The sequence below is a fragment of the Pholcus phalangioides genome, unplaced genomic scaffold (assembly GCF_987345545.1).
Source record: "Pholcus phalangioides strain wild (caught in Gottingen) unplaced genomic scaffold, Ppha-v1.0 ptg000010l_1, whole genome shotgun sequence".
NCBI lineage: Eukaryota > Metazoa > Arthropoda > Arachnida > Araneae > Pholcidae > Pholcus > Pholcus phalangioides.
In genome coordinates this window covers 12,375,220-12,398,710 of record NW_028301603.1, presented here as the reverse complement: position 1 = coordinate 12,398,710, position 23,491 = coordinate 12,375,220, and positions in this window count along the sequence as shown.

Here is a 23,491-nt window from a genome sequence, read left to right as displayed (position 1 = left end):
TATGACAATTTCAGAATATATATGGACATTACGATTGCATTAGCAAAACTTATTTGTATATTTTTGGGTGAGAGCAAGCATGAAAAGATTTAACGCAAAAGCGCAAAATTATATGAACCATTGTTACTGTTCATGAGATTGTGTGATTCATTTGGGATCAATCAAGGTTTCAAATTACGGAGGTCGTAGAAGTGTACATCTTTGTATATATTTGAAAATCAATGATTTAAAAAAAATCAGTGTTATCGAGTAAGTATGAAATATAAATGTATGAAATCACATTATATAGCTGAAAATATGTAATTTATTATAAATTTCATCGCTATTTTCTTGACCAGTGACCTTGTTTAAAAAAAAAAAAGCTTTACCAGGCTACAAAAGAAGACCAGCAAAAAGACAAATACACTGAATAAATATGAAATTTCTAGTACGTTTCAATGTGTGTCAAAATGTAGTCATTCTGACCCGGACATTTGACTTTACAGACATATATTTTTCTTCTGAGCAACCAGCAGTTAAGATTTGTTATCCAACCCAAGTGGAATTTCCCGTTCAGCGCGATCGTGTTTATATTCATTCTCTGAAGATGACACCTATAGTGCATCAAAATACTTAGGAGAGAATTTTGTATTTTTTCAGTACGTTTTCCCTTTTGTTGGTCTTCTTTTGTGGATATGTCAAGATGCTAAAGATCATTTACTCTTCCACCTTTACCATGCTGATTGTATCATCAATCTTAATGAAATTGTTTCTTTTATTTTAATTGGAATTGAAGGGGGAGGGAAATCGTTTAGACTATACTTTTGTAATGATTGAAAGAGAAAAATCATTATATCTACATGATTTGCTCCGTTTCCTCTATTTATATACATGTATTACATGAAAGCGTGTTTATTAGAATGCCTTTCAAGTAAAGGGAAATCTTTTTCAAAGCGTTAGGCATTTTAAAATAAGTTTTATATAGTCGATGAGGTTTTTTAAAATGTACCCACGTATCCGCTTTGATAGGTTGTAACATGTATTTTTTTTTCCATTCCGGGAGACGGGGAGGAAATATCTGTTATGCTTAGCGGTTACCACTGCCCATTTCTTTTGTTTTGTATATAAAGTAATAGTTAGCTATGTATTAGTTTTAAATGATAATGAAACTAGGTTGTACGTAAAAATGTTTTTTAAAATGTATTTTCGAAGGGATTTTCATTTACTCATCCTTTGAGCAGCAAATTTTTCCTAGATTTAGTTCCAGCGAATTTTTACCATTGTATTTCGTAATTTGTGTATCATATTCAGTGGCAAACAGGTTGTAATATGCTATAAATAGAAGATGAAGGACAAGAAGGTGATGCGTTAAATTAATGCGATAAATATTACTGAGATAATACAGTGATACCTCGGCTTACGAATTTTTTTGCCTACCAAAATTTTTTTCAATGTTTCTCTGCCTAACAAATATGGATTTGGCTAATGAACATTTTAGTTGATATGGATGCATGTGCTACATATAAAACAGCTACATCGTTTTTTTGTAAAGTAAAAAATGAAGAAACCAAAGAGAAGGTGTGGCTTGTTTTTTGTATTAAAAAAATTTACTTTTTCTCATCATTTTTTTCAATTTTCCTGAATAATCTATTAGCGTGTCAATTTTATTTTTCTCTCCATTTCGCACTCCTCAGGAATGTCAAGTGCCACTGCTTCAGAGTCTCCTTCATCCGATTGCAAAGTTGTTTACCCCAGCCTTCAGCCTGTGGTTTTTTTTCTCACTATAGTGCTTCTCAGTGTTTTATGAAAGTTACTTTGAAATTTTGGGCAGTTTTGTATTAAACAATTTTCCTTAGAAACTTGTGGAAAATTGCATTTTGGATAATGAATGTAATTCTGCAAAAAATTATCTTTTTTAGCCGAGGTATCATTATACTACTGCTTCTCTCAGAGCTTCTTTGTTATAAGAAGAAATTGCTTCGCTTCTAGTTGCTCATTTCTTCCTCTTTTATCTAAAAGGGTTAATCTGACATTATTTACAGAATCTTCCTACACATCTCAAGTTTTTTCCTTGAATTATTTATTTTAGTTATCGGAATTATCAGCATAAATTGTTAATCTCATTTGTATTTTTCATGAACTTATTTTACATTTCCTATCATTTACGATTGAGAATCATTCTTTCGTAGTGCATAGATTTGTACTGCAACTGCGTAATTATACTCAGGGTTCTAATTCTATGTTATATTAGTCGGCTTTCTTTGTATTCACGTTTGAATATCGGGACAGGGGTGACCTAGTCTGGTCTTTTTTAGAGTTGAAAAATTCCTCATGATTCTACAACTTCATAATTTCTGTATCTCGCTTTGTTATGAGTTAGTTTCTTTATTTTTCAATAAATTTAAGACTTTGTCTTAATGAGGTTCAAATGTAATTTCCAAAAGTAAACCTTTGTTTAAGAAGTAACTCCTTGAACTAAAAAAATTTTATTTCCCAATTCAGTGGAAGTTTGATTAACGAGCATAATTCATTCCGTGAACTAGCTCATTATCCAAATTACTCATATGTTGAATCAACCTTCTCCATAGTGAATATATAATGTGAAAGCGGATGTTCCACAATGATTCATGATTCATTCACACAAAAATGACTGATAAAAAAGGCATTCAATCAATAAGTTGACATAATATAATACAATGACACCAAAAATAAACACAATACAATAATAATTAGTCATCCTCTCTCTCTCATTGTTTAGAGTATCGGTTAGGACAATTTACAGACTCTCTGTTGTCTGGAAACTTATTCTTTTTATGTGACTTTGAAGGACCTATGGAACTACACTTGCTTTTGCCTTCTTTTAAGGATACACATCTTTTTAATCTTATTTAAAGTGAGGAGTTCCTCCTCTCTTCTCTTTTCCTTGTATGAGGTCCTGTCCATAAGCTCTTCCTGTTGTGCGCAATGGAGATCCATCAGTTTGTCTGGTCAACTCCTGTCCATGCTCCTTCACTAATTCTTGAATGTTTTTTTCATTCAACTTTAGTCCTATGGTCTTTCCTGAGGGCACAATCTCTTTGTCAACTGTTGGCTTCTGTTCATCAGCTAATACCTTGGAGTCACATTCAATAATGCAATCAGCTCGCGGTTTTCTCCTAGCAGAATTAAGAGTTCCTTCTGGTGATCCCATCCCAGGCTATATTGAAGATCTTGATGCAGTGTACGACTATGAAAATGTGACTATTAAAATGTGTTTTTCGAAACTGCCGGGTATGGGGGGGGGGGGGTAAAGTGTTCCTTCAGTTGAATATATCGTTGAAATAAGAGTTTTGGTATAAAGCATTTTGAAAATAGAAATTGCATATTGGTCGGAAATTACCGGAGGCTGCAGGTAAGAATATTACCCATAATTCAACAGTATGTGTATGGGTGAAAATGAAAAACAAATGGTTAATTTGTGATAAGGGAAACTGATAAACAAAGAGCAATATTTTTACTTTTAATGTGAATCATGGCTTGTATATAGAATCAAAATTTGTCCAAAGTTTTTGCTCATCAATTGAATTGCTCGTTAACCAAAGTTCGACTGTGTATCATTTTTTAAGAATTAACTTAGTGTAATGAAATAGAAATTATTCCAATTTTTAGACTTAGTGTTAGCAATGGATATTTCATTTTTTTTTAACTGCAGAATTCGATATTGCATTTTGCACTGTATATGTCCACCAAATTTGGTTTTGTTTTGTCTGATACATTCCTTGCTAGAGGGCTTCTAACATTATATTATCAAACCCCTTATATACATTTATAACATGACAATGTAATGATGGTATGAGACTATAATTCCAATACTAATTTATGTTGTCAGGCTTCCACATCATCACCACCATGTCATAGTTTTTCATGTGGCATAATTTTGCTATAGTTCATGAAAAGATTTATACTGCGTAGTTTCAAAAATCAGGGTGTAACACAGTTTGCTCGTCAAGCGTTTTGTGAGATTTCAAAAACATATGAAATTGATGGGTTTTTTTTTTTTCAAATATGGTGAGTTTTGTTTGTTTTTCCTCTATTTGTATGCGAACAGAAAAGTTTCAAAGTACGGTACTGTGTAATTATTCTATGATTGGGGTTTTTAATCTCTCTGATGAATGATGTAAATGTTTTGTATATGGGAGAAAGTTTTTTCCGTAATGATTCATTATTTGAGGTGGGCATCGTTTAACACTGAATAACAGTGCAGCAAATGTTAACTTTTTTTCCCCAGTTTTTCTGATCTAGTCAAACATTGCATTGATTATACAGTCAGACCCGCTTATGCCATAGTTTCACTTATTTCCATGTGATTTTAAAATTGCTTATCTATGTTACTTTGATCGCTCATAGCAAACAACCTATTCAGGAGAAGTATTTGTTCAAGAAATGTTTTGATCGTTTTTCAATCAAACGTCATTATTATTGTCTTGCAAGCAGTTTCCGGGGTATTTTGCCATGGTCTAAGGAATTTTCTTCCTAACGTATCACCCTCATCTGCGACAGGCATCTTCTGAGTTTACGTAGATTTTGGCAGCAAGTGAGAAAGGTTTCGTACTCCTCGCTTGGTGTCAAAATCTACTTTATCTTAGAAGATGCTTGCCACAGACATATAGATAGGAAGGAAATCCCTTAGGTCATGGCCTAATAGCCCGGAAACCATTTGCAAGTCATTGAACACCGGCCGTGAAATCCTGAGACAGTACATCGTTATTCATATTTTCTCTCATTCAGTTCTTCCTAATTTTATTTGCAAATCTACAGAGCCTCCCTTAGGAGTGCGCAACAGGTGCGGCCGCACCGGGCCCTGCAAAATCTTATTTTACCTCAAGCTTTTCTTTTTTTTAAATCCTATTTCACTATTGACAATATTGGTACAGAAAACCTCATAAGGGTCCTTCCTTAAGAATCTTTCCGTTGAAGCATTTGCCAAGTTAAATTTGAACTAAACTTTTTTACTGTTCTATAATATTTTATTCTCATTTATGTGTTTGTAACGAAAAATATATATATGTAATGAACGGAAGTAAGGTGCTTTGCATCAGTCCGGGGCTGTGAGCGGTTCTATCTATATATGTAATGAAATTCACGTATCATGCATGTAAAATACACATTTTTTTTGGCTGAACATATCCCGGTATGGATTTAGCAAACAATTGCGTTGCTTTCTTGGTTGTAAGCGGGTCTGACTGTACAACGAAGTATTCGTTTTGAGGGAGAATGAAATGAGCGTCGGTTTATATTTTGATGCATTGAAGAAAAAAAATGTTAAGTTGTATTTGATGTAATGTTTTTGTTCCTTTGAAGACAAAAATAAATTTTTTAGTATTAATTATTATTATTTTTTTTTGATGGAAAAACATGATTTGTGCAACAAATCATGTGGCAAAAAATGTCTGATCATATTACATACACACACTACTGCTGATACGTTTAAAATGCAAAAAAACACCTTTTTTTTTTCTCCCGGTGAACATTTCTTGGTAAAATCACTCTCTAAATACGGAATGGATGAAAACATTTTTTCGTAAATTTGTTCCAATGTGACTTTGAAAATCGATTTATGAACTGTCAACATCCGCGGGGGAAAAGTGTGGATCACCTTTAAGAACACTGTGTTCGATCACTGTTTTATAAAAGATGTTGGCTCGATATATGTGAATGTTTGTAAGGGGACATTCGAGTATTACATAAGCAGATTTTCAGCCATTTTTGACCCTCCCTCCCTCCCAGCAGCTTAGAATATTTCATATCTTCAAAAAGGGGTGGTTTATGACATAAGCAACCTTCAAACCCCCCTCGACACTGATGTAATACTTGAATGACCCCTAATGTATGTTTCCGCGAAAGCACGAAGTCGGTCAATTTCCGGATTTCGGGCTTTAGCCAGCCAGTTTGCGAAATAGCTGGAGATCTCGGCCAATTTGCGGTTTTTTTTTGTGTGATAATTATCCATTCGTAATTATGGTTATCTGTGGCAACCACTTTTGGCCAATGTCTGAAATTCTGTGTAATTTCGGAAGTTGGCCGGGTTAACTGACGATTATTGGCAGGGCCGCAACTGGATACTTGGTTAGCCGGGGCAACCACTCATTTAGGCATCCCCCCCCCCGTAATGCTGAAGGATAGGTTGAATGGTTGAATTTGTGCCCCCTTTTGTAATGCGCCTGGTGCACCAGACTCGCCTGCTCCCCCCCCCCCCCCACACTAGTTGCGGCCCTGCCTATTGGTAATATTATGGCCATTATAAGATTCAATGGTTCCTCCTTGGAGTGTTGGTACAGTTTTATCGCATCAACAGTTTGTCGTAGTGGTATGGTTATAATTTTAAAAATTCTCAAAATATCACCAAAAATCACCCTGTACGAGTTTTGAGGATCAAAATACAGTGTACACAAAGTAAAAAAATATAAATTTTTATACGATTCTCCCCCCCCCCCCTCTAACTTCCAACTAGGCAGTTGTTGCTCTTTCTTTTCTGAGCCCAACAAACAAATCACATGTTTTTAACTGCATTATTCCCCGAGATATTTAAATTCAAAAATGGGAGACAGGTCCGGGCTCAGGAGAATTTCGCTGCCCAATGCAAAAAAAAAAAAAAACATGTTTGCCGCTCCCTCTAAAAACATTTTATGTAGTTGTTCCCGACTTACAAACTTTTCGAGTTGCGAACATAAATCTTGGAGGGGAATTTTTTTTCAGAGAGAACGCATTTTATTACACTAATTTTTTTCATTATTTCAGGAACGCGTTGATAGTGTGGATCGTAATCAAACACGATCCATTGAGAGGGAATGACATTTAAATTAATTTTTAAATATTCATAAATTATTAATGGTAATTAGCGTGTGGTCCACATGCTGACATCGTGGCTCGAATCATATTGAACAGAAAGAAATAATTTCAGCATTAATAAAAAAAGAAACAAATCCAGAATTGATGAAAGCAATTATTTCAGAAGTAATGAAAGAAATGATAATTAATAAAGGAAATAAAATTTCAGAATTAATGAAAGAATATTCAAAAAATAATGAAGGAAAATCCAGAATTGATGAAGGAAAATTCAAAAAATAATGAAGGAAAATCCAGAATTGATGAAGGAAAATTCAAGAAATATGATGAAAGAAATGAGATTCCGGCATTAAATAAAAATAATTTAATCTTTTTTCACCTTTAGATGAGTTCTTTATCCTTTTTTTGATCTTTAAAACCCAATATTTAGACACCGAACTGTACATTTCTATCGAAAAATTGCCAGGCGGGAAGTTTGTTTTGACCGAGTCCCGTAATTTCCTTGCATTTGATGTCGCTGCAGTCGCGGCGGCTGGATGCTCCCTCCAGTAATAAGTCCGACCCATCGATCTTATATTACTATAATATAAGCTCGATGGTTCGACCAGTAATGTCGTCTGCTTCTCTCCTGATTACTTGTTTCGTGCGTCTCCTTGTGTCCTGAAAAAATTACTGAACTGGCAGTTTGAAGTTTCAGTTCTGTTTGTGAGCTGAGCTTGTAGGGAACCGTACAAACCGTCTTGTCTGTCGTCTGCTCATTAAGAGGCTCTTTGTTTTGGACGTCTCCTTATGCTCAAATAAAATAACCGAACTTATAGTTTGAATTTCCAGTTCAGTTCACGAGCTTTGTTTATAAGGAGCTGAGCGGAATAAAGAATATAGTTTTTTTACTTTGAACTTCATCATCATCACCGCATGAGTCGTTTTTAAATTTGACATTAGATGGCAGCACATTACTATAAAGTGCAGTATGGAAAAATTCACTTTTTACGATCTTACCTGTCTGCTTGTGTGGAGGAACTTTGTGTTGGATGTCTCTTTGGGTCTTGAAAAAATTACTGAGCTGGAATTTTGATCTTTCAGGTTAGTTTATAAGCTTTGTTTATAAGGAGCGTAGCTGAATGAAGAATTTAGTTTTTATACCTGAGCTACGTCATCACCATATAAGGCACTTTTGATTTTAAAAGTAGAAAGTAGGTAGCAGCACCAACAATATTTTTAAAAATGAATTTCTTAAAGTATTCTAGAGTATTAAATTAATTTTAATTCCCTTTTAAAACTGTTAGTGCCATTGTGAATTCGCGGCAAATGCTACAAGGCAAAAAAAAAAAAAAAAAAACTATTATTGGCGGACGGCGTAACATTTCGAGTCACCCGGTATGTACGGATTTTGTCATTGCGTAACGCAGTGACAAAACTGTTCATGTGAACATAATAATGATTGATTATCAGGATTTCAAGCCCATCGGAAAATTTAAATAAGGGGCCATTTAAGTATTACGAAAGCAGATTTTCAGCCATTTTTGACCCTCTCTCTCCCCCCCCCCCCGTCAGCAAAATTCAGCAAAACACTGACCTCCCCCCCTCCCCCGTCAGCAAAATTTCGTCAGCAGCTTAGAATATTTCATATCTTCAAAAAGGGGTGGTTGATGACGTAAACAACCTTCAACCCCCCCCCCTTATCATCAAAAGTCAGCAAATCCGAAACCCCCTCCCTCCCTCGATGCTGACGTAATACTTGAATGACCCCTAATCAGATTTTGAAATTAGAAAATTATCAATTTGTTGACTTCAATTTCGATACGGTGAAAATCTTATATTTCGTTGGATGACAAGTTACCTTCAAGTGGCTTTTTGGTTCGTAATATGGCCGCTCTCTCGCATGCGGACGAAGAAACGTGCGTGTTGGCTTAAACACAACACAATATTTCACATAATAGTCCGTACTATATTTAATATACAAGACGCATAGGTAACGGGGCATATGGCATTTTACTGGCGAACCATTGGTCCTAGACGCATACTTCCAGTTGGAAAAAGTACCCGAATAATGTGTAGTACTCAGATATTTGTGATTCATGTTGCCAGGGGTTACAGAGTCATTAAAATAAAAATGTGAACTTTTTATGTGGACATCCTGTGCCCCAAAACCCAATTGGAAAGTTGTTTCCCGGTCTCCAACAAAAAAATTCATCGTTTCTAAGTGCAATATTCACTGAGATATTCGAAGAACGTTCAACGAGTATTAAATACGGGGAAACCATTTTATCTGTTTCTGTTTTTTCCCAAATTTCCTCAATTTTTCGAATTCGCATATCTCGGTGAATATTGCACTTAGAAACGTGAAATTATTTTAGTTGCCATCGGAAAAGACAGAGCAACAACTTCTTAATTGGGTTCTTTGGCACACGGGGATGGTATAAAAAGATTTTTTTTATTTTATTTTATAACTATACAACCCCCTTACAACATGAATGACATATCTGAGTTGGACACGTGATTTGGATACTTTTTCTAGTTGGGTATGTCTTTAAGACTAACGACTCGCAAGTAGTGCCATACGCCCTGTTGCCCATGCAGTCTGCATATACACGTAAAAAAATAGTTTGAGACGAAATACAGTCGACTCTCATTTTAACGAATACCGTTATAACGGAAAAAATATCGTTTTAACGAAAATTTCTAATCCCCGCGGATAAGTTTACATAGGAACAATATAAAAATCTGAAATTTAACGAAATTTCTTTAATAGTCCGGTCTCTTAGAGTTCATTATAAAGGGGGTTTGACTGTATTCCCACCAAAAAAAAAAATCTGATATTTTTGCAATTTGATCTGAAAACAGTCCTTTTAATAATGATTATGTCATTTTACTTTTATAGATTTAAGAAGGAAACAAAAGGAAGAAAGGGTGGGGGAGAAAAAGAGAAAATGGCCAAGGGGGGCTCGGTTGTGCGTAAATGCCTTGAAATTCCACTTGTGTGCAAGGGGATTCGGGCCTCACTCTCAGTTTTATGACAAAATTTCACATTTATGAGACGTTTGACTACGGGCACGAGATTAATCTCTATATACACTGCTGGCCACCCAAATTGCAACACCAAGAAAGACAAGAGATATCGCAACAATATTTATTTTGTAGATAACATGTTGACCAAGCATCAAATGATTAAATTTATAGACTTCTGTGAAGTGTGGTTCCTGCCAAAATCAGTAGCCAGAGTAGCCGCCATTGTTGGGGATCACCGCTGCCACACGCCTCGGCATTGATTCAAAGAGACTTTGGATGTGTTCTTGGGGTACAGCAGACCAAGCAGCTTCCATGCGTTGCCAAAGTTGATCTGGTGTGGCAGCTGGGGATGTAATCTGGGTCAATCGTTGAGCAACCATGGACCACATGTTTTCTATCGGCGAAAGATCCGGAGAGCGAGCTGGCCAGGGAAGCAATTCAATCTGGCGATTGACGAAGAACCTTTGGACAATGCGTGCCACGTGTGGTCGCGCATTATCCTGTTGAAATATGGCTGTGGGCAAGCCCTGAAGGTAAGGAAGGACAACTGGCTCCAACACCTCGGAGATGTAGCGCTGGCTTTTTAAAGTACCGGCAATGCGTACTAGAGGAGTGCGAGAGTGATATCCAATACCGCCCCATACCATAATACCCGGTGCAGGACCAGTGTGGCGGTGCATAACGCAGCTGTTCAGCATCCTCTCTCCACGGTGTCTCCAGAGTCGAATCCGACCATCGTGGTGTTGCAGACAGAAGCGTGACTCGTCAGTAAAGACAATTTCATTCCATTGTGCCGTCCACATCCTTCTTTCATCGCACCATTGGCGGCGGAGACGTCTGTGGTTCTGCGTCAAGGGTAGACGAAGCAATGGACGTCTTGCGGACAGACCACTCTGCTGTAAACGGCGTCGAATGGTACGCGCAGACACTGGATGATGCGGTACAGACTGAATGTGCTGTGCTATGGTTCGTGATGTGACTGAGCGATCCGTCACTGCCATACGCACAATACGCCTGTCATCACGTGAAGTGGTGCACTGAGGTGGATGCGATCGAACACGTCGGTCCATCGTACCCTCCTGCATCCAACGATCACACATCCGCGTTACAGTTGTTTGGTTTCGTCCAACACTACTACCGATTTCCCTGAAAGATAATCCACAATCTCGGTAGGCCACTATCCTTCCTCTGTCGAACTCGGATACTTGATCAAAAGATGATCGCTGTTTTCTACGAGGCATAATTGATCATTTTTTTGAAAAAACCACAAGAAAGACACAATTGCCGTACTTCAAATCGTCGAAATCTCCAAGCCTTAAATAGCGCTTTGAAGTGGCGCCACAGGCGCGCGTGATGTGCGTCTGCGCTGAAATTCTAATCATTTGTATATCTCACCTCCACTAATGCATGTTGTAAATTTCATATTATTTGCATGATTCCTTCAGGGTGTTGCATTTACGGTGGCCAGCAGTGTATATAGCTTTCAATATTAAAATATTTCATTTATACGAAGCACAATTCCAATTATTTGGCATTTTCATTTTGACTCGAACTCCAAATCTTTGGCATTTAGACATCATTTCCAACTATCAAATCCAAGCAGTTTTTGCAGATTGCGAAAAATGCGTCGCTGAATTGGTTTTGCATGCGTATTATCAACACGGAAAACCACGAATTTTAGGTTGAAAGATACAAAGATACGCATTGAGCCGGTTATGGACATTTCAAAGTGAAGACTTACGTGAGAATTTATTACACGTTTCTGAGAAATCAGCAGATGCAGTGAGTCTCAAATAAAAACATTTAAATTGCTTTAAATGTAGTCATACGCCATTTTAGAATTTTTTTTTTCTAATGTCCGCAACATTGTTCTTACAGGATAGGAAAATTGCATTGAAATTATTTGGGATGTTGCTGGCCAGCAGCAGGCTTGCGTAGTAGGGCAGTTCAGGGGCGTAGCCAGAAATTTCGTTCGTGGGGGGACCACTTCCATTTCGGGGGGGGGGGGGCAAAGTGACAGAACAATGGATTTGGCCATCTTTCCCTTTTTTCGGTCATTTTCTCACATTTCGGGGGCAGTTAATAGGAAGCATTACAGTATAGATTAAAAAACCTTTAAAGATGTGGTGTCAATCTTAGTCCTACCAAGTCCCAATACATTATCTGCTTGGATTGCATATAGACACCAATCAGCAAACCAAATGACGTTAAGATTGTCTTAAATATGTTTAAAATCACGTTTTTCCTGTTAAATTGAAATGAATGGCATATGAACACTCGCGATTTTGAAACAACAGCAAATTTATGCAATTACAGTTTCTTAAGTTATACAGCAATATAGTTTTAAAAAATTTAATTTCGCGGGTATTTTTCCTCATGTATGATTTGGTCTCTTGCAGTCAGCGCCGTCTTAACGCATGGGCCCACCCGGGCATGGCCCGGGGGCCTCAAGAGAAGAGCGCCTCAGAAAAACGAGAAGTAGTTGAATTTGTCGAGAATTTTCTAGGAAAAGTCACTTGGCTCGGGGGACCATGATGTCCTTAAGGGCACTTTCACACGGAGCGGATGCGGGTCCGGAAGAAGTTTTAACAATTGGAATATACTGCGCCTTTCAGACGAGCCGAAAAATCTCCGCACCTAGGAAATGTTCATGCGGGTCCGGACGTCGTCCGCATGTGTCAAAACCTAAGTGCGGGCTCCGCATCCGCACATAGAAGTTTTGACAATAGGTTTATTCGGGGCTATTCAGACGATGCGGATGCGGAGCGAATTCGTCCGCATCTTTGGCTACTTTTTGAAGGTGATTTTTCACGGAATTTTTTTAATTATTTGCCATAAATACCCTTAAAAACACCATATGATGATCCCTGCTCATTAATATAATGTACCTACATACGTGTATAACTTCGTTTCCTTCTGAGATTGAGATATAGCAACTTTAACTGCCTTTTGTCCATATTTCACAATTTTATACAATAAAACCTGCCAACAAGGGCCACTGACGGGACCAAAATTATAAGCCGTTCAGTTCATTACGAATATTTAATTGACTACATACTTTAATAACTTTAAAATTTAATTTAAAAATTTTAATTTTTTTCTTTTTAAATTTTTAAAATTATTTAAAAATATGAATATCTGAAATATTATTTTAAATATTTGTTATTTTTTTAAATTTTTAATCTGTTAATTTTTTTAAACTTTAAAAAAAATACTTTTATTAAACAACGTTATCCCCGTACGACGTTCACTCAGGGCCAGATTAAGTCGTTTGAAGACCCTAGCACTTGAATATTTTTGGTGGTTCCCCCGATACCTACAAGTATATTTTACTCAATATTCAGTCTATAAACTTAAAAAATGAAATTTTATATTTCAGAAATGACTAATCTAAGGATGGGATTTCACTATAAAAGGTTTATGAAAGTTATTTTATAAAACTTGAAAAAAGCAACTAATAAATTTATTGGTTGCATTTGCTCTAATGCAACCGATAAATTTATTAGTTGCTTTTTTTTAAATAATTGTTATAAAATTTTTATAGTGTAATCCGGCCGGGATTATACTATAAAGTTTTATAAAAGAACTTTTATGAAAGTTGAAAAATTCAACCAAAGGCGCATCGGTTGCATTCCAGAAAATGCAACCGGTGCACATACGCACACACATTTTGCATTCAAAAAATTCAACCAATAAGATAATATTGGTTGAATTTTTCACGTTTTATCAAAGAGCTTTTACAAAACTTTTATAGTGTAATCCCGGCCTAAGGCTGGTATTACACTATAAAACTTGAAAAATGTAATCAATAAACACATCTGTTACATTCGAGCGAACTTAACTGATCGGCCTATCGGTTGCATTTTTCAAGTTTTATAAACTAACTTTTATAAAACTTTTATACTGTAATCCCGGCCTAAGACAGAATTGTGATGTGAATATTTCTAAGCACAGACATTTTGAACGTCCCCACCCCTCCCCTTTTTTTCTACTTGCAAATTCTTTGATATCTCCTGAATTTTTTTTTTAGGAACATATTAGTTTCGGATGTTTTTGGATTGGATTTTTCGAACATTGGATGTTTTTGGATTGGATTTTTCGAACATTGGATGTTTTTGGAATTTTTCTTTCATATTTTTCCGGAAAGACAGATTTGTTTTCAAAATCTTTTGAAAATATTTTAAGACATTTTCTCCCATCGACTACTTGTGAGGATCGGAATGAAGATATCTTTATTCCCATATTCTATGTGGCTCTAGACTAAACCACCAAAGAATACCTCTAGGCTGCATATGGGCACTGAATCAGGGGTGAAGGAGAAAAACAGTTACAAAAATTGCGAAAAAATAGTTTTTATGCACGAATTTCAACCTAAAGATGCGGGCGAAACACCCGCATCTTCAGTGCTCGTGTGAAAGGGTATGCGGACCCGCTTCCGCATCCGCATCCGCGTCCGCATCCGCATCCGCTCCGTGTGAAAGGGGCCTAAGACGGCCCCGCTTGCAGTTCGTTATAATTGAATTCGACTTTATTTCTTTTCAGTAGAGGCAATCGGTGTTGGCACACCCCTCCTCAAAAATTCATAAAAAAATACCCCAGAGCAATCGTTCTTTATTCGATTTTTACAAATATATTCCCCCCATCAGACCACTCAGGTTTAGATGCGTCGCGAGTTCGATACCCGGTTCGTCCTTGTCAGAAAACTTTCCTGACACAGGGGTACAACAAAAAATGGCGACTTGACCGCAGCAAAAAATTGCTACCACACGGAGTCCCCCATCGAGGGGGTTAGCGCACCAACCTCTCGGTGAGTATAAAAAACAAGCCTGCCGTTCGGAATCGGCAATTAATTGTAGGTCCCGGTATAATTAGCCCTCGTGTGAAGAAAATGACCGTGGTGCGACAAAAATGATCAATGATCAGACCACTCAGTGCTGGCTGAAGATAGCTTCGTGCTAAACTAGATGGCTATCCGTCTGTAATTGCATGAAAATGATGGGTTTTTTACAAGCTTTCATTTTTCACCCATCTACTTCTTGGATTGCATTTACTACCAGCACTCAAAAGAATGTCAATGAATGGTCAACAAATCTTTGTCTGCTTTCTTTATGGCAGCCCTCTTTGAATGAAAAGTCTTCGAACACACACAACTTTCTGTCTTTACAGTTACTCCATTTTGCTTTAAACATCTTCTATAGTTTGTGTCAGGGCCTACTGTTACCCCCCAAGTCGTAAACCCACCGAGATTACATGCAACGCTTTTTTTATTTCCTTCCTCATGTTAATGTTACTTGAATAGCGGAAAAATTGCGAAAAATATATTCTATGCATTTTTTGTTTGAAATTAAATTTTTTTTAGTCGGAGTGACTAAAAAAATTTAATTCCACAAACTTCTTCGTGGACCCCGCATCAGTAGCCGTGGCTCCCCTTTTGCCAGATTTTCATCCGTGGCCCCCCTGGAATGTCCTATGGCCCCCCTGAGGTCATATGTCCCCCGGTTGAGAACCTCTGACCTAGAGTATGTGGAGAGCATGTGAGTGACCAAAAATAGTGAGCAGTAATAAGATAGACTAAAACAATGACGTACAGAGTAATGGACCGAGTCGGCGAATGACCAAAAGAGCGACCTAGAGATTTCACGGGAATGGGAGAGACCTAGAGAGTGTGTAAGCATAGGAGTGACCAAAAGAGTAACCTTGAGAGTGTGTAAGCATTTATAAGAGTGACCTAGAGAGCGTGGGACCAAGTCAGTGAAAGACAAAAATATTGACCAAAAGAATGTGACCAAGGAAGTGTGCAACTACGGTGAGTGATAGAAAGAGTGACTTTAGAGACAGAGGCGTATTCTCGAGTTAAGGGAAGACATATAGGGATTGTGTCAGGGAGTGAGGGACCTAGAGACACCTACAGCCTGTATAAATCAGGGTGGTTAATTTGAGGGATGAGTGATCAAGAAAACTAATTAAGCAAATAAGACAGATAACATATTTTTACTGGCTAAACCAACAAACACCTCTGACATCATTCGCAGGGTCCCCAATTTCTGCTTTGCTCATGGTCCCCCCCAGATCAGTTAGGCTCTGCTAGCGGTGTCTTGTCTGAATTGATACGTGCAGGGAGGGAGACGAGCAGCGCCTCAATCAAATGATCATAGATAGACACAAAATATTTTTGTAAAAGATATTTGCATAAGTCCAGGGTGGGATAAGAGGGTTCTCAAAAAATATGTTCTCCTTCCCGAACTAAACGACACTGCACAGTGACGGAATGTGAAACTTTTATATTGATTAATTGAAAAAGAAATTGCGAACACAGTATTTTGTTCAGGAGCACCAAAAAAAAACCCCAAAAAAACACACACACACACACAAAATAAGTAATGCACCACTGTATGCGGTGAATCTCAACACGCAAAGCACCATCATCGCAACAAGCAAAATCAGCAATGCACTGCAATCAGCGAAGCATCGCAATAAGCAATTCACCACAATACGCAGTACAGTAAAATACGCAATACGGACTGCATTATAATATAAGCAAGCAATACAGCATGCGACGTACAATAAAGCTCAATAAAGCTCAAATACTACCACTATATGCAGTGCACCACAATGAGAAATACAGCACAAAATGCAATGCACCATCGGCAATACAGCAAAACAAGTAGTCAGTAGTGCAACATGATAAAGAATGCACCACAATACGTAATACAGCAAAATAAGTAGTGCATCATGATAAGGAATGCACCAAAATACGCAATACAACACAATACGCGATGCATGGCAATAAGCAAAGTATCATAATATACAATGAACCACAATACATAACAATAAGCACTGCATTACGATAAGCGAAACAGCACAATGTGAAAGAGTACGCAATGTATCGCAGTAAGCAAAGCACCACAATACGCAATGGATCACAATACGCAATAAGCATTGCGTTGCTATTGGAAATTACAGCATGCGATGCACTACAATGTGGAATGCGTCACTATTTTCAGTACGCCGCAATAAGCCATAACCCCCCAATACGCAATAAGCACTCGTTAAAATAAGCAATACAGCACTCGATGCCCTACAATACGCAATGCATTAAAATCAGTAATGCACCACTATTTGCAGTGCATAAGCAATACAGTATAATATGCAATCCACCGCAATAGGCAATACCGATGTATCGCATTAAACAAAGCACAATAAAGCATTAAGCAATGCACCACATTACGCCGTAAGCACTGCATTACAGTAAGCAATACAGCACTTATACACTACTATATGTAATGCAAAACAATACGCAACCAGCAAAATCAGCAATGCACTGCAATCAGCGAAGCATCGCAATAAGCAATTCCCCACAATACGCAATACAACAAAATACGCAATACGAACTGCATTATAATAAATAAGCAAGCAATACAGCATACGATGCACTAAAACCAGCATTGTGCCACTGTTTGCTGGTACACCAAAAATAGCAGTGCACCGCAATAAGCAATAAAGCACAATAGCAATAACCAGTGCATTGTATCAAGCAATACAGCACGCGATGCACTAAAATACGTGATGCATAACAATAGCAAAGCACCACAATCAGCAATGCACCATATTGCAGTGCACCACAGTAAGCAATACTGCATAATAAGCGGTAGGCGCGACATTATAATAAGCAATACGGCACACGACGTACTAAATTAAGTAATGCATAACAATACGCAATGCACCACAATACGCAATGCGCCACAATAAGCAATGCACCACAATACGCAATGTACCACAATACGCAATGTACCACAATCAGCGATGCACCACAATACGTAATACACAACAATACGCAATACGTACTAAATTATAATAAGCAATAAAGCACGCGATGGACTACAACACGTAATGCATAACAATACGCAAAACACACCACAATAGTACAGTTCAATACGCAATGCAGCACTATACATCGCAATAATCTCCACAATGCGCCACAACAACTGAAATACGATAAGAAAACGATGCACTATAATCAGCGATGCTCAACTATTTGCACTGCACCACGATAAGCAATACAGCCCAGTACGCAATAAGCACTGCATTGCAATGAGAAATACAGCACACGGTGCACTATAATGCATAATGCATAACAATACGCAACACACCACAATAAGCGATGCAGCACGATACGCAATACGCACTGCATTATAATAAGTAATACAGCACGTGATGCACTGCAATACGCAATGAACCAAAAATAGCAGTGTACCACTATTTACAGTGCACCGCAATACAGCATAAAACGTAATTCACCGCAATACGCGATGTATCGCAATAAACGAAGCACCATAATATACGCAAAAATTAAAAGCACTGCATTACTGCGTTACAATAATATGCATTTACGGATGCGAAGCAATGCGCAATGCACTACAATAAGAAATACGGCAATAAAACACGCAATACACACACACCATCGGTGATTCAGTACAATAAGCAATGCACCAACCATCATAGGCAATACAGCACAATAAGTAGTGCACCCTATCTATTCAGGGCACCGCGAAAAGCAATGCACCACTATATTCAGGGCACCACATTAAGCAATACAACACTTAATGCACCACCATCGGCAATACATCACTTAATGCACCACCATCGGCAATACATCACTTAATGCACCACCATCGGCAATACATCACTTAATGCACCACCATCGGCAATACATCACAATAATTAGTGCACCACGATATTCAAAGTTCCGCAATAAGCAATGCACCACTATATTCGGTGCACCACATTAAATAATATACCACCATCGCGATAAGCAAAACCACACAATGCGTAATGTGGCAATACAGAACAATAAGAAATACACCTCCACCATAGGCAATACAGGACAAAAAGCAATGCATCAAAATACCCAAGAAAACCTCAATATACCATAAGCAATGCATTCGAATAAGCAATATGGCGTTATGCACTGAAATACGTAATGCTTAACAATGAGCAATTGACTAATATTTACAGTGCACCAAAATAGTCATTCAATTGCCAGTTTCCGACTCTGATTTCGATAAGTAATAAACTGTCATCATATATACAGCATAATACTCGATGCACTGCAATGCATACGTTATACACAAGAATAGACGATACACAATAAGTAACGCACCACTATATGCAGTGCATCACAATAAGGAATGCACCACTATACGCGGCGAATTTCACCACACAAAGCACCATCATCGGCAATAAAACAAATACTACCAATATATACAGTGCACAACAATGAGAAATACAGCACAAAACGCAATACACCACCATCGGCAATACAGCAAAATAAGTAGTGCACCATGCACAAAACGCAATACAGCACAATACGCGATGCATCACAATAGGCAAAGTATTATAATATGCAATGCACCACAATACATAATAATAATCATTGCATTACGATAAGCAAAAGCACTAAGACGCTACACAAACTAATCACAAAATAAGCAATGCAGCACCGAAATACAGCACAATACGCGATGCATCGTAATTAGCAAATAAGCTTAATCCGCAATCAGCCATAATATACCATAAGCACTGCATTACAATAAGCAATATAGCATTCAGTGCAATACAGCACGCGATGCACCTCGCAATTAGCAATGCACCGTTATTTGCAGTGCACCACAATAAGCAAATACCTAAAAAGTAGTATTGGTACGTACCAGTTTGAGTTCATTTCCTTGTATTTGTGACAGACAACAAACTGTTCGCAGTGGCATCTAGCGAGTCTTTATATGCCATGACATCATCATAAGCTGTGAAAAATATATTGGGCTTTTTCTACATTTTAGGGCTTGATAGACGGTCAGATTCGTTTACTTGTATTTGTTACAGACAACTTGCTGTTTGCAGTGACATCTAACGAGTCTTTATATGCTAAGACATTCTCATAAGCTGAGAGAAGTGTATTGGCTTTTATTATATTATAGGCATTGGTAGAATGTCGATTTGTTTACTTATATTTGTTACAGACAACTAACTGTTTGCAGTGACATCTAACGAGTCTTTATATGCTAAGACATCATAAGTTGAGAGAAGTATATTGGGCTTTTATTATGTTATAGGCATTGGTGGAATGTCGATTTGTTTAATTATATTTGTTACAGACAACTAACTGTTTGTAGTGACATCTAACGAGTCTTTATATGCTAAGACATCATAAGTTGAGAGAAGTGTATTGGGCTTTTATTATGTTATAGGCATTGGTAAAATGTCGATTTGTTTACTTATATTTGTTACAGACAACTAACTGTTTGTAGTGACATCTAACGAGTCTTTATACGCAAGCAAAGTGCTTGCGTTGCTTCTTGCGACAGAGCCTGGGTGTCTCGCGGTGTCTCGCGGGCTTTTATTATGTTATAGGCATTGGTAAAATGTCGATTTGTTTACTTATATTTGTTACAGACAACTAACTGTTCGTAGTGACATCTAACGAGTCTTTATGTGCTGAAGTGTCATCATTAGTAGACTGACCATATTTGCTCGAGAGAAATACAGTAAACTTAAGCTCATAAATACGGAATAACGCAAATTATCGCCAAAATTGGTGTTAGAAATAAACATATTTGCCAAATCGTGCTAAAATCATAGAAAAGTCCGGGGGATTGCACATATACCTTCATGGGGAAGTTAAAAGGTTTCATTTCCAGGGGCCCTTGATGGATCTCATTGATTTCTTGCTGCTTTAACATTGAAAAATTTGCGAAAGCGGAAGGCCAAGATATACACGGTCTGGGGGCCTCCATAAAATTTGCGAATTCGGTCAAGCGTAATTGAGTGCGGGCCTGGATATTTTCGTTGGTAAAATGAATACAAATGAACACTTGCCGTGGCCCTCACAGGGGTATACCCGATAAGCTTCCAAGTCAGGGGTCCTGTTTCATTTTGGGGCCCCTGTATGAATCTCATTCTTTTCTGTTGTTTAATCTTGTAGAATTTGCAACAGCGGAAGTCCGAGATAAATCTAGTATAGGTCCCCCACTAAAAATCTGCGTATTGGGTCCCCGCTACTCGATAAGGGGCCCCCGATTTTATTCGTTGTAAAATTGATAAAAACGAAAAACTTTCGTGGCCACTCCCAGGGGGGATGTCCGACAAGCCGATGTCCGATTAAGGCCCCATGGAATAGTTGACAGATTGCATTTTGGGGCCCCTGGATGAATCTCATTGATTTTTTTTGTTTTTTGCGACATCAGTAGACCGAGATAAAGCCAGTCTGGGGCCCCACTAAAAGTTTGCGAATTGGTGTCCCGGGTAATTGTTTGGGGCCCTCTATTTTATTCGTTGGTAAAATAAATACCAAAGAAAATTTTTCAAGGCACTCGCAGCAGGGAATGACCAACAAGCTTCCGAGGCCCCATGTTTACAGGTTTCATTTTGGGGCCCTGGATGAATCTCATGCTTTTCTGTTGTTTGACATTGTAGAATTTGCAACAGCGGAAGCCCGAGATAAAGCCAGTCTGGGGCCCCTGTAAAGTTATATGAATTGTTGGTGGGGTAATTGGTTGGGGCCCCTGGTTTTTATTCGTTGGTAAAATGAATACAAATGCAAATTTTTCATGGCAATCGCAGCGAGGGATGTCCGACAAGCTTCCAAGTCGGGGGCCTCATGATTACCGGTTTCAAATTTGGGTGCCCAGGATGAATATCATTCTTTTCTGTTGTTTAACATTGTAGAATTTGCAACAGCGGAAGCTCGAGACAAATTCAATCTGGGTCCCCCACTAAAAATCTGCGTATTGGGTCCCCGCTACTCGATAAGGGGCCCTCGATTTAATTCGTTGTAAAATTGATAAAAATGAAAAATTTTCGTGTCTCCTCACAGGGAAGAATGTCCGACAAGGCTCCAAGTCGGAAAAGTTGACAGGTTTCATTTCGGGTGTCCCTGGATGAATCTGATTGATTTTTGTTGTGTTTAATATTGTAAAATTTTCAACACATCGGTAGCCGAGATAAATACAGTCAGGGGCCCCACTAAAATTCAGCGAATTGGAGTCTGGGTAAACCAGAAAACTTCCCCATGGCGAAGTTTTCTGGTTTTACTTGATGAATCACATTTGCTTTTTGTTGCTTTATCATTGTAGAATTCGCTTCTACAGTAAGCTGGTGCTTTCACATGTCCCTTCCCATACTACGCTGATGAAGTCGGACGAAATAAACAAGATATGTTGTGAAGGGAAAAGAGGGGGGTTGGCCCTCCCTAGTTCTATAATATAAAATCCCAAAATTGTTAAGGGCCTGTTTCTATGCAACAGAGATCGGTTACGTTTTTTGGTGAAGTTTTCATTTTACTCTTGAATATATCGGGAAGCGTTTGATTCATCGGGACCAAATTATTTGGTCCCGTTTTCTGCCGTTTATTATTTTCAAATTCGTCAGTAAGCTGGTGCTTTGACATGTCGCCTTTCATAGAACTCTGATAAGGTGAGACGCGCGCGAAATAAACAAGATATGTTGTGAAGAGGAAATGGAGGCTGGGGGGGGGTGGCCGCCACAGGCGAATGAGCCCCTCAGTAATTAAATAAAATCAAAATGTCGCTGCTGCTGCTATCTGTCGACGAAAATTAAAATACGGGTTGAATGGCTGTAAAGAAGTTTGATTTAATATCAGACATTTATGAGACCCTGGGCCGTAACTTAGTCACCCACAACAATTCACTGCTAGTAAAATGTACCGACCAGCAATTCATCGACGGTAAACTCACCGACAACAGTTCGTCACGAAGCTACCGAGTCCGTGAGCTAGTGAGCGAGCGAAATATTGAGTGAGGGGCGAACGAGTGACTTAGTGAGTGGGCGAATGACGGAATGAGTGACGAGCGAGTTACTGAGTCCGTGAGTGAGCGTGCGAGTGAGTGGACGAGTGAGGGAGTGACCTATTGAGTCAGTGAGCGAGTGAAATAGTGAGTGAGGGAGCGAGCGAAATAGTGAGTGAGGGAGTGACCTATTGAGTCAGTGAGCGAGTGAAATAGTGAGTGAGGGAGCGAGTGAATGAGCGCGTGATCGAGCAAGCTACTGAGTCCGTAAGCGATTGAGCAAGGCTACTGAGTCCGTAAGCGATTGAGCAAGGCTACTGAGTCCGTAAGCGATTGAGCAAGGCTACTGAGTCCGTAAGCGATTGAGCAAGGCTACTGAGTCCGTAAGCGATTGAGCAAGGCTACTGAGTCCGTAAGCGATTGAGCAAGGCTACTGAGTCCGTAAGTGATTGAGCAAGGCTACTGAGTCCGTAAGTGATTGAGCAAGGCTACTGAGTCCGTAAGTGATTGAGCAAGCGGGTAAGTGAGGGAGCGAGTGAATGGGCGAGAGGGTGAGTGCGGGATTTATCGAGCGAGCTACTGAGTCCGTGAGCTACTGGGTGAGCGAATGAGTGGGCGAGTGAGCTACAGAGTCCGTTAGCGTGCGAGCGAGCTATATATATTAAGGGAATGAGTGAGCGAGAAACGCTTTAATCATAAATATGTAAGGAATGGAAATCGTGTCGGAGATTATTAAATAAATACTGTATGTTTTGAATGGATATCACCAATTACACATGTAATGAAAAGTTTGTCGAAAATTATATCTCCTCTTTACATTTCTCACAACATGGTGAATGTATAAAACATACATTCCCACAATATTGTTTCTTTTTCCC